The sequence below is a fragment of the Hippocampus zosterae genome, chromosome 2 (assembly GCF_025434085.1).
Source record: "Hippocampus zosterae strain Florida chromosome 2, ASM2543408v3, whole genome shotgun sequence".
Taxonomy (NCBI): domain Eukaryota; kingdom Metazoa; phylum Chordata; class Actinopteri; order Syngnathiformes; family Syngnathidae; genus Hippocampus; species Hippocampus zosterae.
This window is the reverse complement of record NC_067452.1, coordinates 14,407,193-14,423,987: the sequence shown is the minus strand read 5'-3', so window position 1 is coordinate 14,423,987 and position 16,795 is coordinate 14,407,193. Positions and strand designations below refer to the sequence as shown.

General features: G+C 43.9%; 1 protein-coding gene across 9 annotated transcripts in view; it reads right to left on the bottom strand.

Annotated features, from left to right (window-relative positions):
* The window catches only part of camta1a (calmodulin binding transcription activator 1a), a 333,445-nt gene that overhangs the window by 261,949 nt on the left and 54,701 nt on the right, over positions 1 to 16,795 (bottom strand). The window contains exon 1 of one of the 9 annotated variants that reach the window (XM_052057928.1): positions 9,239 to 9,349. The exons of the other annotated variants lie outside the window; for them this stretch is intronic. The gene's annotated coding sequence lies outside the window, so the exon portion shown is untranslated. Of the gene's footprint in view, positions 1 to 9,238; positions 9,350 to 16,795 lie in introns of those variants that run through there. 9 annotated transcript variants of the gene reach the window in all.

Here is a 16,795-nt window from a genome sequence, read left to right as displayed (position 1 = left end):
TGGAACACCAAAATGGCAATCATTTGATTCGATGGCAGATGTCAACGGCCTTCCACCAAATTGTGTTCAGTGGAACCGAAAAGTATCCCGAGCGCCGTTCCAAAGCCAGGTTTTTCCGACACACAAAAAAATGAGACCAAGAGAAAGCCTTGCAAAACCCTTGTGATCTTTTAAAGGCAAACAAATCTATGATGTGGTTGCACAAGTACGCGCGCCCTCTTCGAACTGGGCACTTGGCAGTGTTCAGATTTATCCAATCACATTCAAAGCAATGTTCAATGGGAGTCGGCACACACCTGGCGCCATTTTAAATGCCTTCGATGAAGCCTAAAGTTCAGCTGTTCTCGTAGGCTTTTCCTGACTTGACACATGTGTTTTGTTTTGTAGCAGAAGCCTGAAAGATTTTTGCCAACACTGACTGCTATTTGAAAGTAGTCATAATTGCCTCCATGTTGCAGCTGAAGAAAAATAGCCTCCAAGCAAGCCTTTGCTACCGGTCACGCTTCACCGTGAGTTTTATTTTGAGCAGTCTTGTGTTTGCACCAAACATACATTTTGAATTCTGAATTATGGTCCAAAGGTTTGACCTTGGCTCCACTGGATCAAAACAAACTTTCGCAAACAGATTAAGAAAACAAATGAAGCAAAGCTGTATGAGTCAATGGTTTACAATTATCCCATCAAAAACCCAACCCTTTTTTTGCTCTCCCTCACGCTCTCGCTCTCTTCCCCCCAGCTTTTTTTCGAATACCAAAGGAGCAGCGGGAAATATGAAGATGTCAAGGATGATAAATTAGTGAAATGATTCTATAGTAAAGTAATACTACTCATGACAGAGCTGGAGCAAATTGCAGTTGCAAAGCAAAGTGCCTCTTGAGATGCGATATATGTGAACCTATTGCATTTTCACATGCCATCATTAATGCCATCATGATCTAGCAAACCCTCTTTTTTGAGCCCTCCACCTCCAGTGGTCGCCTTTTGTCGCCCTCAAAATGTTTTGGTTCTTAACTCATTCACTCCCAAAGACGTTTTTAAACGTCTTTTCAGACTTGGTCCATAATTGGCTGGTACTGAATGAGTTAAATTGGTGGTGTGATGTTAATCTATATGTGAGCTGGACGATTTCCAACAGCTCCTCCCTGATTGGTGGCCCTCATCCCAGACTCAACCCACAAATCGGTACCAAGGAAGAGACACGATCACCAATTGGATATGAATGGAAACATCACGGGCCGAAATACCGCCATGGTAACATTCCATCCTTTTCTCTCTCATATTCCCTCTTTTGGTCTTGTTCTATAACAAGCACACAAAGTCCAGTGGAATGCTAAATATGCTAGCTGCCAAAACTCTCCTCCCAGGTCCTTTAATCGCCAGTGCCTTCCCCTGCTTGTCACATCTGACTGCTCCATCTGAGTCCAGTCTGCAGTGTGACTATGGAGCTACTGTATGTATTATAGAGGCATCTGCACTGTCAAAGACAGGCGGACAAACCAAGGCGCGTACAAAATGCAATGAGGCCTCGGGGGTGAAGGGCACAAGAATCAAGCCAGCGGTTCAACGGTGAACGCTAATTAGCTCTGACCTTGACAAGCTAGCCTTTCTCACGCATCAAGAGACAGCTGATGGCACAGTGCAACACATGGTGAGAGGAAAAGCCTGACCACTGCATCTACTGATTCATACAAAGCACACTCAATGACAAGGAGTTACTGGCTCGGACGTGTGCAGCTTGCATTTGATGCAAGTGAAGAACAAAACAAAAAACTAAACAAAAAATAAATAAGCTTTGGGGGTTCACTGCTTAGCCAATGTGCATAGATGCGGGCCTTTTAGCCCATTCTGCGCGATTAGGGCAAAGAGCAACATTTTGTCGTCGTTTTGTTATCTTGTATATATTGCACACACACACTCACACATACAAAGGCTTTCCACTTTAACAGAAAAAAAATGAGGAACACAACTCAGACATCTTTGTGTGTGAAATCTCAAAAGGCCTCAATTAAGGATACTGTAATTGAATTTTCGTGGAGGAAAAACAAAACAAAATGAAACATGGTGCTGGAGAAGATAAGGAGGATAGACAAAAGTATTGGGACACTTGTCCATGAGGACCTCCCTTTGTTAGCTTGGCTCTTCTGTGAAGATTTTCTCCAAGAAGTTGGCATGGGTCTCATTTTGTCCACTGAAATATTTGTGAAGGCCTGCTGAGTCACATTAGGGGTGGGGCCATATGGCCTAAAAGTCATATCATGATGTAGATTGAATGCCTTCATGGAAAGTCCGATATTGTGTTATAAACGTGTAAAAATGATCATGGAGGTATTTCTTGTCTGTGTTGTATTCCTTCCTAAAGGTGTTTGATGTACTTGAAGTCAAAATTCTGTGAAATGTTCCTCCCTACCATGATCTGAGCACTTCAATTCTGGAACAGAAAGGCACCAAGAATGTTCCCAGAGAGTTTGGAAGAATACGATTGTCAATAATGTATTGGTAAGACAAGTAGTTACAATACAGATCCTTGAATGATTGCGAATTAAGAGCTGTTTCGAAATATGTCCTGATTTGTAGGCTCAACTAACCCCTCAAACAAGGAGCATCAGGTTAGAACAGGCTACAATTGGAAATTGTTCAATTTTCTTATTGTGTCACATCTTTTACATTCTGCTGTCAACTGGCCATCATCATACAGGCCAAATGGGTGTGTTGTGTATTTTTGTAGACAAAGTGGTACAAACAAAATAAATGTGCAAATGGACTGACTCTATTTAGCTAATTTTAGAGCATAATTGGAATTTGGAGGTAAAGAAGCAACAGCTGAAGTGAATACTTTTCTGTCTTGCGTAGCTGGCAGCATATCGCGAACGTGTTGGAGCAATGTGGGTCCGAAAGCATGTCTGTCTTCATGCGTCTGTTTCGGCTAGGGTTACACCAACCTCTCACCCTAAATCACCTGGGATTAGATGGATCTTTAGTAACGTTTCTCAAAAAATGGCCCTTTTTGCTAATCAAGCACGCCTCCCCTCTCCCCCGGCACCTCCCCCAATGACATCCTACATAAAGTAACCTGAGCAAAGTCTATAGGCACGTAGCTCAGCCGTCTGGATGCTCAAGCGAGCACAGCAGGACCAAGAGCAGAATCAAAACCTGACGGCTGAGAATGATGATGAGCCGGAGACGTGCGTGTAGGAGTCGGGGTCATTCTCCAGTCACGGGGTTAATAATTACCAGGAGGACAAGGCCATCTCATTGTGTGACATTTCCCGATCTGGAGAGCAGCGTCTGGCAGAGTGCTCCTCATTCCAACGGATAATGGGTATGAATACAGGAATAAAATTTATCATGCATATTAAAACAAAAGCCTGGATTCCGAAAATAAAGAGTGCGTAAAAGGATGAAGAGAACGTGGTGAGAAAACAAAAAGAGGCAAAGATGCCATGAAGGCTCAAGCCAGGCCCTCCCCACTCTGAGAGACAAAGATATGTGCTCCACTTCCACCCCCAATCTTTTTACGCAAGAGGAGCCAAGTCCAGGAGCAAAGAGAAGGGAGAGCTCAGGTTGATCTCAGACATTCCACGCTCTGCCCGACTTCACTCTGCCTCCCTCGCCTGTCTGCCAGCCTATGGTGGCAAGCAAACAGACAAACAAACAAACAAGCAAGCAAACAAAGCAAGCAAGCAACATTAGATCCCTGGCCAGATGTGATTCCCAATGCTAGGCACTGAAAATTGATTGTTCAAATGCAGAATAATTACTATGGTAATCATCTTCATACCCCAAGGGTCCAAAAAACATATCCCTGACATCTGACATTCAGTAGGTAGGGCTCCTCTCTCCATCTGCATAATCTCATTCGTATCTCATTTCCATGTGTGTTTGTTTTCCGAAGCTTGTTTTCTGGCAGTATGTTTTGAGCAGGCGGCCCGGTAGTCCAGTGGTTAGCACGTCGGCTTCACAGTGCAGTGGTACCAGGTTCGATTCCAGCTCCGGCCTCCCTGTGTGGAGTTTGCATGTTCTCCCCGGGCCTGCGTGGGTTTTCTCCGGGTGCTCCGGTTTCCTCCCACATTCAAAAAACATGCATGGCAGCTGATTGGACGCTCTAAATTGTCCCTAAGTGTGAGTGTGGGCGTGGATGGTTGTTCGTCTCTGTGTGCCCTGTGATTGGCTGGCAACGGATTCAGGGTGTCCCCCGCCTACTGCCCGAAGACGGCTGGGATAGGCTCCAGCGCCCCCCGCGACCCTAGTGAGGATCAAGCGGTTCGGAAAATGGATGGATGTTTTGAGCATGCTCCGAGTATGATCCTGTAAAATTGCAATTGTAATACTTACTTTGCCATCCAAGTTAGGACACAGTGTGTTTGAGCTCTGAATGCATCGCACAAAACTTTGCTAGCCAGGACACTGTGCACTAAATTACGACCCACGAAGAAAACTGTGCTTGCCACAAGTAGCTGTCAGAAGACAGATCGGACATCAAAATCAAAACGATTGCTCGTCTTCACAGCAAATGGGTACCATAACTAAGCAACAACCAACATCAGAGCTCCTGACAGCAAATTTTCGGGGTGTGTCATTGGGATCATTCTATTTTGGTTCCACTGCCAATGAGAGGTCTATGTTGAGGACAACAACATGAATGCAGCAAGTGCACAGAGCAGGCGAGCTGAGTAAAGCCTATTTCTACCAAGCGGTCCATGTCACTTTGTTTTGTCGTGGTATCGGTTTGAACAGTAAATCCAAATCATTCTGCGCTTCTGGGCGTGTAGGCGGAACGACGATAGCTGCGACAGCCCAACAACGTAAATTCCCCTCTTCGTTGTAATCCGCATTGATTTTGAATGCCCACCACGTCATCCCACACGAGGAATTACAGGACAGTTATCATGGAAACACTGAAAAAATGTATCATACAGAACTGGACTCAACTGGACTCCTTAGTGGAGATTACATGCAAATGTGATGAAATGACATGTATCATTATTTTCCGGAGTCCTTTGCAAACTATTTATGTTGAGTAAACAAAACAAAAATGATCAGAATTGGTCTGGCCTGTGCATGACACGCATGTAACACTAATTGTACATGTGTTTTGTACATAATTGTACATGTGTTGTGCTTTATGACTTTTATAAGCAAGGAGCATAGACCAGCGATCATGACTGGGCTCTTCTTTTATGCACTGAGTGCATCACCCCAAAAAAAGCACATTTTGTTGTTATAAATTCAGTGATTATTCACTCTGAACTGCTCTTAAACACAGCAAAAGACCTTTTGACTCATTAGTTTGTTTCGGAAATAACTAATTAAATGTGGGTTGTTTAGGGTTGTAGAAGGAGACACATTGGCAAGAGCCATATATAAATATATTGGACCAAAAATATGTCATTCAAGAATAAATACCGCAAGGTACTGAGTGTACATGATATGGTTGGCAGTGTGATGGGGCTTAGCTAAGCAGCCATGAGAATCAGACCCTAGAGCCGCCCCTTTCTCAGAGCTTTCTTCCCTATGTCATCTTGAACTTGAACCTGAACAGAGGGCAAAAGCAAGCCTCAGGTTACCTTGGACTAGGCCAACCGAACCCGGAACCTGCATCAGGAATCCTTCGGCAAAGAAACGAGAAGAGTAATGTGCACTGGTGGACCAAGTGAGGTCAAGGTGACCCTTGGCTCACACAATCTAAAAAAGCACATTGACTGCAGTTCTAAAATTTGGTGGGACTCGCTCCTCAAACGCCTGCTCACAATGTAGTCATAGTTTTTGAATTACACAACCACAGATGTCATGCCTCAGTTGACCCACTGACCCAATTTGTCTCGCTACAATTTCCCCCACTTCCTGATAAAGAAATCTTGTGTAATATAGCAGATTGAATTGGATACAATTTGTAGAGTCAAGAAAGATCTTTTGAGATTCTGCTGAAGTGCTGTAAGAAAATAGGACCGCGCTTCAGACTAGTACCCGACAGTCGTCAAAATGACAGTTGGCCACTCAACCTCGCACATTCGATATTCGGACTCCCTGGGATGTGAACTGAGTAAGTCTGTATCTTGTTCTGAGGCTTCTCCTCAAACCTTATCACTTTTTCAAATCCATAAAAAGACTTCAGTCTCAGTCAAGGAAGACACAGGCTGCTACAGAAAGAGGACGTGCATGAGAATAAAAACAAAAAATGGTGATGTAGGCCGCAGACTGCGCGAGCCTACAGTGGAGTTCCGCGGCATCACTCAGTCTGCTTGCTGCAGCCCTTGCTTGCAGGCCACGCTGTACAAAGCACTCGGATCTGTCGACTTTTGGACAAAGGAGTTATTTTGGGATGACAAACTTTTAAAAAGCAGCATACATCGACTCGTTTTTTTCATCCGTCCATGTTTTATTTATTGTGGTCAAGCTTGCTGGACCCTATCCCGACTTACTCTTGGCAAGAGATGCGCTTGATCAATCGCATTTTTTTTTGTATGTTTGTTTGTTTTAATACTGATGAACCGTAATAGCTTACCTCACATCCTCATGACGCAGACAACTTTGATTGTTTTTTGTGTATGTCAAGACAATGACTCATTTCTCCTTTATATTTTCAATGAGATGGTGGTGTAGGTTTTCTCTGAAAGCGCAGGAAACACAGGCCTCCTTGAGCTACAATATCAACCATTCTAAGCACAACACATGAGCCACTTCCCTAGAAACATCTCAGTGAAGCAGGTTGGCAGTTGTCAGCAGCCTGCGCTTACAATCCCTTTTTCTCTGACCCTCACTAAATCATGCTGTGCCGGGACTGCGGCGTGATCTCTCAAATTTCCACAAAAGCTCAGTCACTGACACAAAGCTTGACTGGCAGCCAGATCCCATTGTAGTTATTGTTGCCTCCACCAGAGAGAAAAGCCTTTTGACTGCGAGAGCCACTTACTGCCTTGAAAGCCTAATGGCGCTTTTATAGAGAGCGGCTCAAGCGACACGTCACCTCACGGAGGATCATGCAATGTGGCGTACCATAGAAGGCCTGCGTTTAAGCTATGAGAAACAATGCACTTTGGCGCAGCCCTGACACTTGAGTTTTTCGTTATGGGGCCGACTAGAATTCAGAGATTTCTTGCCAAACCTTCCCCCCCCCCCCCCCCCCGGTTTCCACACTCAGCCTTTTGAACAACCCGAGGGAGATTTTAACATGCCATTACCCTTTGACACAGTGGTAGTATCGAGAATGGGAGAGTTGTGAGGCGTTAGTCAGGGCGCCAGACAGGGAAATGGAAGGCATGAAAAGAGCTGCGAAAGGAGATGGAGAGGGAGCCTGGGGGCAGCAGGAGTGGAAAGGCCCCAGTCTGGACCCGGTTCACTGCAACCTGCCCGACACAGCCTGAATCCCATTTACTCCTGGTGACCTTAAATAAAATGCTGGCTACCCCTGTGGGCCTCATGTGAGACCAAAATCAAATGGGCTGTGCTTTCTACTCTTTCTACCCCACTGCTAAAGAAAATGAGCTTTATCAGTAGGGGGACATGAGGTTATGTGACGAAGTGCCCCTTTCCAGATATGGCTTCCTCCACAAACCTCATTTTGCAGGTACTCCGCTGAGCTGTCACCGTTTAACGACACACATTCAGTATCGTGAGAAGACGACTGGATTAATTGTGTTAACTCGCCTGTATCGGATTGTCTCACATTGCATTAGCCTTTTAGTCAAAGTCCCAGATGTAAAGGAATGGTTATTTTACCTGTGACTGCCTGGGCTGTTAGTCAGAAATGTCGTCGGGTTATTTTCCACTTTGCAGCATTGACAAACTATGCAAACTGAGAAAGACGGGGCCACTTTTACCACAATGAAGAATGGTGGAGCTCAAAAGCCCAATGTCCCTCCATGCAGAGCTTAAATCTGCGCAAGAAACCCTAATTAAAGTTGAGTCACTCACAAATTGCTGTACTGGGTCCCAATCGAGGCATATCTTAAGAATGAATTACTAATTAGCAGGGCAAGCAGTGAGACGGGGCCCAGGCTGCTTGAGAAGTCCCGGCACGTCACTAATATATGAAAAGCCATAAACAAACAGCAATCTGGTTGTTTAGCGCCTCCATTCCACTTACAAGGATCCAATTATGGCAGATCCCCGGAGCTGCGAATACAATCAGGCAAAAGTGAGTGCGTTATGATGAAGTGAGAAGGCCAACTACTCTCTTTGGCTGCATCAGCCAGTCAGCCAAGAGGCCTCCTCTGACTGGAGCGCTCGTGTGGCTCAACGAGTCCCGAAGCGCCACTCCACCAACAGGCCAATGAAGTGCTCAACACAACAGGACACAAAAACAAAAAAATACAGCCCCAGACGCAGATACTAAATTAGACCACCTTGTAATATGCACAAACTAAGTCATGGGGTGCTTTCACCTCAGACGGTTCCCCATGGGGTGCAGTATTACGCACAATTAGCAGTGCAAATTGTTTGAACAGTGCTCATGGTTCTGGTGAGTCGGGGGAACCCACCTGTGGCAGTCAGGGCACCTAACAACTTCAAACAAGCCTGTTTTGTTTCTCTTTCTTCAATTCCAGAAGGGCAAAATTACTTTTAAACTTTTCAAGCTAATCATCATTTGCCACATTTTGTGATGCAACCAATTTCCATCGGATCATTTTCCACTGATTGGATAACTTTAATGGCTCCCAATGGAGTCTGGAGAATTTGGTTTAAAGGTTTCGCGCAGCAGCACAAATGTGACTGGGCAATGTATAAAGAGAGAAATTGAAAATATTTGACACAATATACTGTATGGACTTTGGACAATGGATCGAATGTTTCATTTGTAAAACTGAGCTGCCGGAGGTCATGAACACTTTGCCATCTGGATCCTGAGGAACTGTTAACAACAACAAAAAAAGTGGAACAGCTGTCCACAGCCAGCAGCAATGACGTGTCAAAGCGCAGACAACTTTGCCATGGGAGTAATTAACACAACCACAAAAGATAGTGTAGTCGATGCAGCTTGTTGAGCTCATGGTGAGATGTTCTCTCTCTTGCCCCACAGGCAATATTTGCTACATGTCAGCAAACTCAAAGGGGATCTCCTGGATCATCCGGCCAAAACAAGAGGGACACCGACACCTGCACTACTGGAGGTGAACAGCGTGGTACAGTCGGCCGTGCACAAACACACGGGCTCGCTGATAGCTCTGCAGGAGGGACGCTGCGTGATCCGGATTTAACTCTGCGCCCACGTGGGGCTGTGGATTAGAACAACAAAGCTCACCTTCAATGCCTTTGTTTCCGTCGCACGACTCCACAAAAGGCTCCACACTGCATTTCAGCTGCGCACATGTTGACTGGTAGTCCCGGCAGGAAGCTACTAAAAATTAATCCACTTCATTCAACTATTTATGCTGTGATTCTTTGGTCACCCCGCCCTCTAAGTCTTCGCCATTTGCAGGCCTGTCGAAGCTTTCGAAGTACATTTGAGTGTTCTCTTCCAGGGTTCCTATGGGTTTCAAGTTCAATTTGGGGTTCAAAATTTCGACTTTTTAAGACCTGTTTAAGACAATCCAAATAAATATAAAAATTAAGACCCATTTCACAGTCATGTCGGCAAAGAAAAATAAAGCTGTGAATTGGTGTTCATTTATTTCTTGAAAGTGGAACTGTGGAATATGTGCAGGACGTAATAATACAGCATCTTAAGTCAGCTAATCACGCCACATTAAAACAGCGCAGACACGGACACACACCACAGGCCAAGTAGAGGTGAAAACTCAAAAACGGTCTCGAAAGTTAGATTCACGCTGACGTTGTTGTTTTCTAACATTGGCTGCTTTGTTTTTTGATTTTTTTTAACATGAGCCAGTTACTTATTCCATGCTACATGGGGAGCAAAGAGAAAAATGGACTCAACAACAAATAAATAAAATGAAGCTCGGGAACAGTCAACTCCTTAGCTCTGCTCTCTTGGCAGCAATCTCTTTTTCAGAGAGCATGCTCCGCCAAGTTCTTCTGTTACAGTTCATACCAGAACTATTTTCCCAGAAACTATCACGCTAAATGATATAACTGTTGTTTTTGATGTTGTTTTAATGCCACCGATATAATGATTATGTTTGAGCAAAAATAATTAGAGCACATCCATTTAAACTGCAGTTATCTTTCATTTCCTCAGTATCTTGAACATTTGCACAGAAACGTGGGACAATACATTAAATTTTAAAAATACAAATGAAAATGACTCCAGACAAATACAGAATTAACAACACATACTATCTGTAGCGGAAGAGCAAAATAAATGTGATGGCAATGGTCCAGAATGGCTGTTAGGCAAATGCACATTTTCTCGGCACTTTCTCTAATCTGCAGTCAGGTTAAAAGTGAAAGAATGATCACATGTCATTGTTCAGAGCATTATCAACATAATCCTTATTATTGTTGAATGACTGATGAGTGTGTTTCAATACACTTTGTTTTGATATACAGTACAAATAAATCTCTGGCGACACGGTGGAAGACTGGTTAGCACACCTGCCTCAAAGTGCAGAGATGCAGGGTTTAATTCTGGTCTCCGGCCTTCCTGTGGCGAGTTTTCATGTTTTCCCCCATGCCTGCTTGGGACTTCTCCGGATACTCCGGGTTCCTCCCACATTTGCAAACATGCAGTTAAAAGTAAAGCGATCGTTCAAAATTTTCCCTCGGTGTGAGTTGATCTATGTGTGCCCTGCAATTAGCTGGGAACCAGTTCAAGGTGTATCCCACCTACTGCTCTAAGACGGCTGGGCTCGGTGCCAAGACACCCGCAGCCCCCAGGATTATAAAGCAGCTCGGATAAAGAATGCCAATGGTATCTACGGTACTGACAAGCAGAAAAATGAAATGTTCTCCCAAAGGTAAAAGGTGCACAATCAGCATGTAACTGTTGCCACTCATCCAACAGAATAAGTCAAATCAGATCTGCTCAGAGTTCAATTCAAGAGGCGTAGAAGTCAGTTCATTATTTCAAGACTGAAACTTTTTCTATCCTTGTTTGCATGTTACCCATGGCAGCTCATCCAATTAAAAACAACTCATCAAGTCTCCCAAATAAAAGCCAAAGTTTCATATGATGTATACAGACTAACGTATTTAACACGCAGTGATTTCAAGCGAGCCGTTAGCGCCCTTGATGCACCAACATTGGAAAGATGCAGACTCACAACGCTGATCTCACCGTCAAGTGTACCCCTCGAAACGGGTATTTATGTACAAGTATTTATTGTGACAGGCATGCTGATACAGCATAACATTGAGTACCCAGATACCACATTTCAGGACTTTTGAAGGTATTATTTCCAAATTCAAAAATTCAATGCTTTGAAGACTTTTTAAGACTCTTTTAAGACTCTAGATCAAAAACAACCTGTCCCTGATACAGTAGCCCTGTAAGGCACAATAAGTCTTTGAATTACACTTTTGCCAGCCAAAAAACAAGTGCACTCGTGACTTTCTTGGGCATGCAGGATGAGTCAAACGTAAAGGCTCGACTGGCACAGATTTCATGGCCCAAGGAGCAAAAAAACCACAGTGACTGTAACAAAAGTAGGGATGAGATGGCATTCGCTAAAATCATTCCGCATTCTCTCAATGAAGCCAAGTTTTTCGGTCTCTCAACATCATGCAAAATGACTCAATTCCTTACAAAATCCAACAGGCAGAGTTTGGTTGACTACCCAAGCATAGTAAACTACATCAGCGCAACATGATATTGTATTTTTTTTCCTCCTTTATTGCTGACGTCAAATAGCCCAACAGTTTGTACCCCGTAAACCAATGAGTCGTCTTTGCGGTTTTCCTTTCCAAGGGATAAGAGGCAGTTTAGGATTTGAAATAAATGAATTCAAAGGTATCATTCAGGACACGACAACATGCACACTTTGCTGACGAGCACAATGAACGGATCATTTCCTGCAGAAAACACGTACTGTACCAAAAATGTACCTAGCTGGGACCGAAAAAGTTAGGCAATGAGGGCTACCTGGAGCGGCCCACTCATAATCACAAGCCAAAGGCAGTGAATGAATAACTACCATGCAAGCGCACCTTCGGCATAATTAGTTGACTTGAGTTAGAGACAAAGCGAGAGAGGAGAGTGCGCGAGTGTGTGCGGGCTCACAAATGTTCTGTTGCAGATTGTGGCTGTTTTGTTTCCAAATAATGGTGCTGCTTGTGTGGTATACTCCCCACTGACCCATCAACAGAATTTAACACCCCAGTGGAGTCCTCTGCTGCTTTGCAAAAGCGCCATGATGATGTTTTAAGACTTGGTTGCAAAAGTGGCAACGCACCGGCCAAAGTCTCAGTACGCACTCACACCTGCTCTTCCATTTAATAGACAGACGGACGGAGCTGGAGGCACGGGAGAGGGAGGTCAAGTGTGCACATTTGTCTCAGACTTAATTATTGCATTTGTGACAAATTTCACACACATTATGTGGAATAGGCACTTGGCTAAACAGCTTCTGCCACATGAACTGGCATTTTGACTTTCAGAAAAGCACAGGATACTTGCAGTATCGCTCAAAAAACAACAGTTCTGCCTTCACAAATTTTGCAGGTTACATTTCTTAATTTCTAAAAGCCCTGATAAGACAACGCAACCAACCCGTCAGCCTCCTCTAGGATACATCAGAAATGGAACTTATTCACTGTCACCTGTGTATACAGCACCAAAATGCCAAAGCTGAGTGCTAGCACAGGCCCTGTGAGGGAAAGACACACCTTTCCTTCAGCCGTTCTTTTGTTAAAATGCTTAAAACAAACGAGAGCGGTGCTTAGCCAGCAAAATTGTTGCTAGATGGAGCAGAAAGAGCACAAATTTTCTATGACACGCCAGTAATGAGGTTTTATATTGACCCTGGCACAATGAGTGGTGGGGCTGCCTACGCTCTCTTCCCAGTGCAAGACAGCACTGTACAGGTAAGCAAGAGTGAGACTACACGCAGCGTGAATGATACCCCCAAACTGCTTAGGCTGAGCGATCCTGAAATATAATGACATGGATCGCTAAGAATGTTGCACTCCAGTCGTGTAGGGGCTGTTGAGAAGCTTTCAAGCTCCCCCACTAAGAGCCCACTCAGACCCCATGCAAGCGTAAGGTCACGGGGAAACGTGAATTAATTCCTTTTTCCGCATTTGTAACCGGCTAAATTCCCAAAGCCAAAGCCGTCTTCATTGGCGCATTTACAGCAGGTGAAACAAATTCAAATATTACATGTTTGTACTTTTCGGTTCAGTCTTGGCCGTTCACGATTGAATCCAAATCAATGAAACACTGAAAGCACGTCACTGTCGGTCTCTTTCGTAATTTTATTGCAGGTGCTGCATTTGGTCTGCACAGCCCCAGAGAAGGACACTTTCCTCCCGGGAGAAGCCAGTCGGGAGGGACGCTCCTCCTGGACCATTAAACAGATTCTGATGCAGATGAGAGAAGTTGATGTGATTAGCTATGACCGAAGCCTGGAGCAGCTCTACTTGCTGGAAGAGTTTTCCTTTACGACCTGCTGTTACATACAGCATTAATCTGTTCATTCTGAACCCTCCCCGCTTTGTCCCTCTTTTTAGGGATAAAGCGGACCGCAGACTGAATGCCCATTTTACACTCTTAGAATGAACGAGTGGTCATCCAAGGGGGGGTTTGCAACTTTTAAGGACGTAACTTTTGGACATTTGTTCAAACTGACAGTAGAAGAAGAAAATGATCGGTGCAAAGGAGCCTGCCATCTTTGAGCCCAAATTGCACCTTTTGTTTGGGTTTCAACACAGTGCCATCGCCATTGAAATACCACCAATGAGAGACACAGGGTGTGACCGAGGAGGTCATTTGCCATGCACTCAAAGTGGGTATATTTCCAGCAGGCTCGTACCGACCTGTGGAGCTTTGTGGAAACCGTGGCAGAATATCCACATCCATACAATGTAAAAAAAAAATGAAATAAATATATATAATTCCAATCCTGTGGCGGATTTGGAAAAATGTATCCTTCCTTGCCAACAAGTGGGCGGAAGACAAGCACACACAGAATGAGCTGCCTTGAGAGGTGGAGAGAGCTCATGCAGAGGATTCATTAGTGACACAGAATTAGCCACAATTGCGCTCGACTACTAAATTTATCAGCGCTTTATGATTTGTTTTGACTGTAGATTAAAAAACAGGGCGGCAGGGATTAGTGAAGAGAGACTATACATTCAACATCACATTAAATTACTATTCAAACCTTGCCAGCAGCTTTAACATTGCAAAAACAGTCTTTAATTTCTTTTTGGGTGGGTAATGTGGCGGTTGTGTCCATTCACTCAAAACAAATGTTAGCTTTCAAACAAAGACACAAACTAAAGTAGAGACTTTGCCAAGTGTGCCTGCTTGCCATTCGAGGGATTCTCCGGGAAGAGGACCTCCTTGCCACAATCCAATGTGCCTCGGGCAGTGGCCCGTGATGCCACTGTTCTGTCTCAAGTGAAGGTCATGATCGGATGTCAAAAAACGGCTCTGGGTTTGATGCGGTCACACCCAGGATGCATGCCACCTACAGTAGTCCGGGGCGCTCTCACACCGACATTAAGAGCAGAGGGCAGAAAGCAAAGTGGAAAGCTCAAAGCCAGCCCCTGCGTCAGGTGTTGTCTGACACGAAAGAAAAGCAGATGATTGGCAGCATGCAATATATGCCTGAAATTGTCAGTGGTAATATATTTGCATGTAGGTTTGGACAGCACACCAGCATGCTATTCGAATGGCCCTTTTCCACCGCACTTGTGCTAGTGCTAGTTCCGGGCCAGTGCCCAGGATAGCACCAGTTCTTTCTTTTTCACCACAGAACTTGACCATAACTGTAGCACTGGGGCTTGAAACTTTTGCTTAAACTGGGCCCAATCATTTGTTGGGCCAGACTCTGGCACCAACTACATCAGGTAAAGGGGTCAGGGGGTGGTGGGCGGCGAGCGGGGTCATCGTGTGACGTTCGCAGATGTAGAGGAATGACTCCCTGGACACACGGAGGTTTTGCACAAACTGTTACATACAAGTATAATCGATGCTATGCTAAGTGGCTTACGAGATGCTAATCGCGCATTCTGATTAATAGGGCAGACGTTCTTGGGTATACGTTGATGTAAGCAGTGGTGTTTGGACGCTTTACAATGACATAGCTCCTACTTGGCGCTTTGCCGGTGGAAAACCAAACACGTTCTTCATAAGAACCAACTAAGCACAGCACTGGCCCTGGCGCCGAACGAGCACCAAGTTTGTTCTGGTGGAAAAGGGGTATCAGACTTCACTTGGACAGGCCTGAGGATTTTACGGTAACAATCGTTTCCGGTAGCGTGTCGTTTCCATGGGATCATTTTTACAGGACCGAAAAACCGTTTGCCATAAAAATCACCGCGCACTAGTTGACTGTACGCGATCGAATCGCCACTGTGTGATCAACGCAATTTCACCATGCCTGTATGAGTGTTTGTGGTGCGGTGTTAGAGTGTTTTTCTTCTAATCTAATGTTGTGGGGAAAGGGGTGTGCAGTGGTGTGGGCGGAACAGATAATATGTGTGCATGCGGGTTGCGAGTTTAGTCTGCACGCTGGGAAAGCGCGTGGATGACGGAGTGAGGTGGCGGCAAAAAAAAATAAATAAAAAAACACAGAAAGGTGTATGACTTATGACATTTAAGAAATGGGAATGCCCGTCAGATTTTTTATTCGAATCATCCGAAGAGGGGTGTATCGCTAAGCTCACGTGTGATGTATGCGCAAAACACGAAAGAGAGATTCGACGGTAGGCACGATTCCGAGGCAAGTATTGAAGTTGGTCATTAGATGGAAAGGCGAATCGTGATGAAAAAAAATTATGAAACGGTCTTAGCTATTCCATGATTTACTAGTTGTAGACATGGTAACTTTATAAATAAAACATTAATCACAAGGTGTAGTAACATGGATGTTAACTGTCGGTAGAAGTAACGAGTAGTTTCTTGATAAGAGACACAGTCCTCTTTCTTCTCAAACTACTTCAAACAACAAAGCGTGTGACGGAAAAGTGGTTAGGACTGCAGGACTGTCCGTGTTTTATGTTATGTATTGTGTTTATTATTTTACTTTATGTTAACTGTTTTGTTAAGCGCTTTGTTACAGCTGCCGCTGTTGTGAAAGCGCTATATAAATCAGCATGTATTGTATTGTATTGTATTGTATTGTACAGTGCATCGTCTGGGGTTTGCGAAGAGGACGTCAAGCCATATCAATACTATAAGTCTATAGTATTTACTATAAGTGTATATATTGTAAGAATTTCGGCATTTTTTAAAAAAAGATTAATCACATGATTTTAATCATTAAATTCCTATTACATGCATACATTAATAAAGGGGGTCAGTAGCCATTGATATTATGTTTATTTACATAAATAGTACACACACACACATAATCATGCTAACAGTGTCAGGTTTACTTTTGGCCCATGGTATATAGCCAGGACTGAAGTATTGTGTACACATTCGTATGTGTTACTGATAGCCATAGCATTTCATAGTAATTATGATTAATGATTACCAGTAAGTTAATCTTTGCAGTGTGAGACTGGAAAAAATACAGCATACCACAATTTTTGTGGTATGCTGTATTCATGATGCCATATGAGTACAATAAAAGTGTTAAACAAAATATTTTGATCCATTTATTTTATTAAATAAACCTGGAGTACACTGCTGTTGATGTAATGTTTATTGTGCATGCATAGTTTTCAAACATTTACCCTTTAAATATTATACGTTTGAGTATCAAAATTCTTGATTATGAATAGTCAAAAT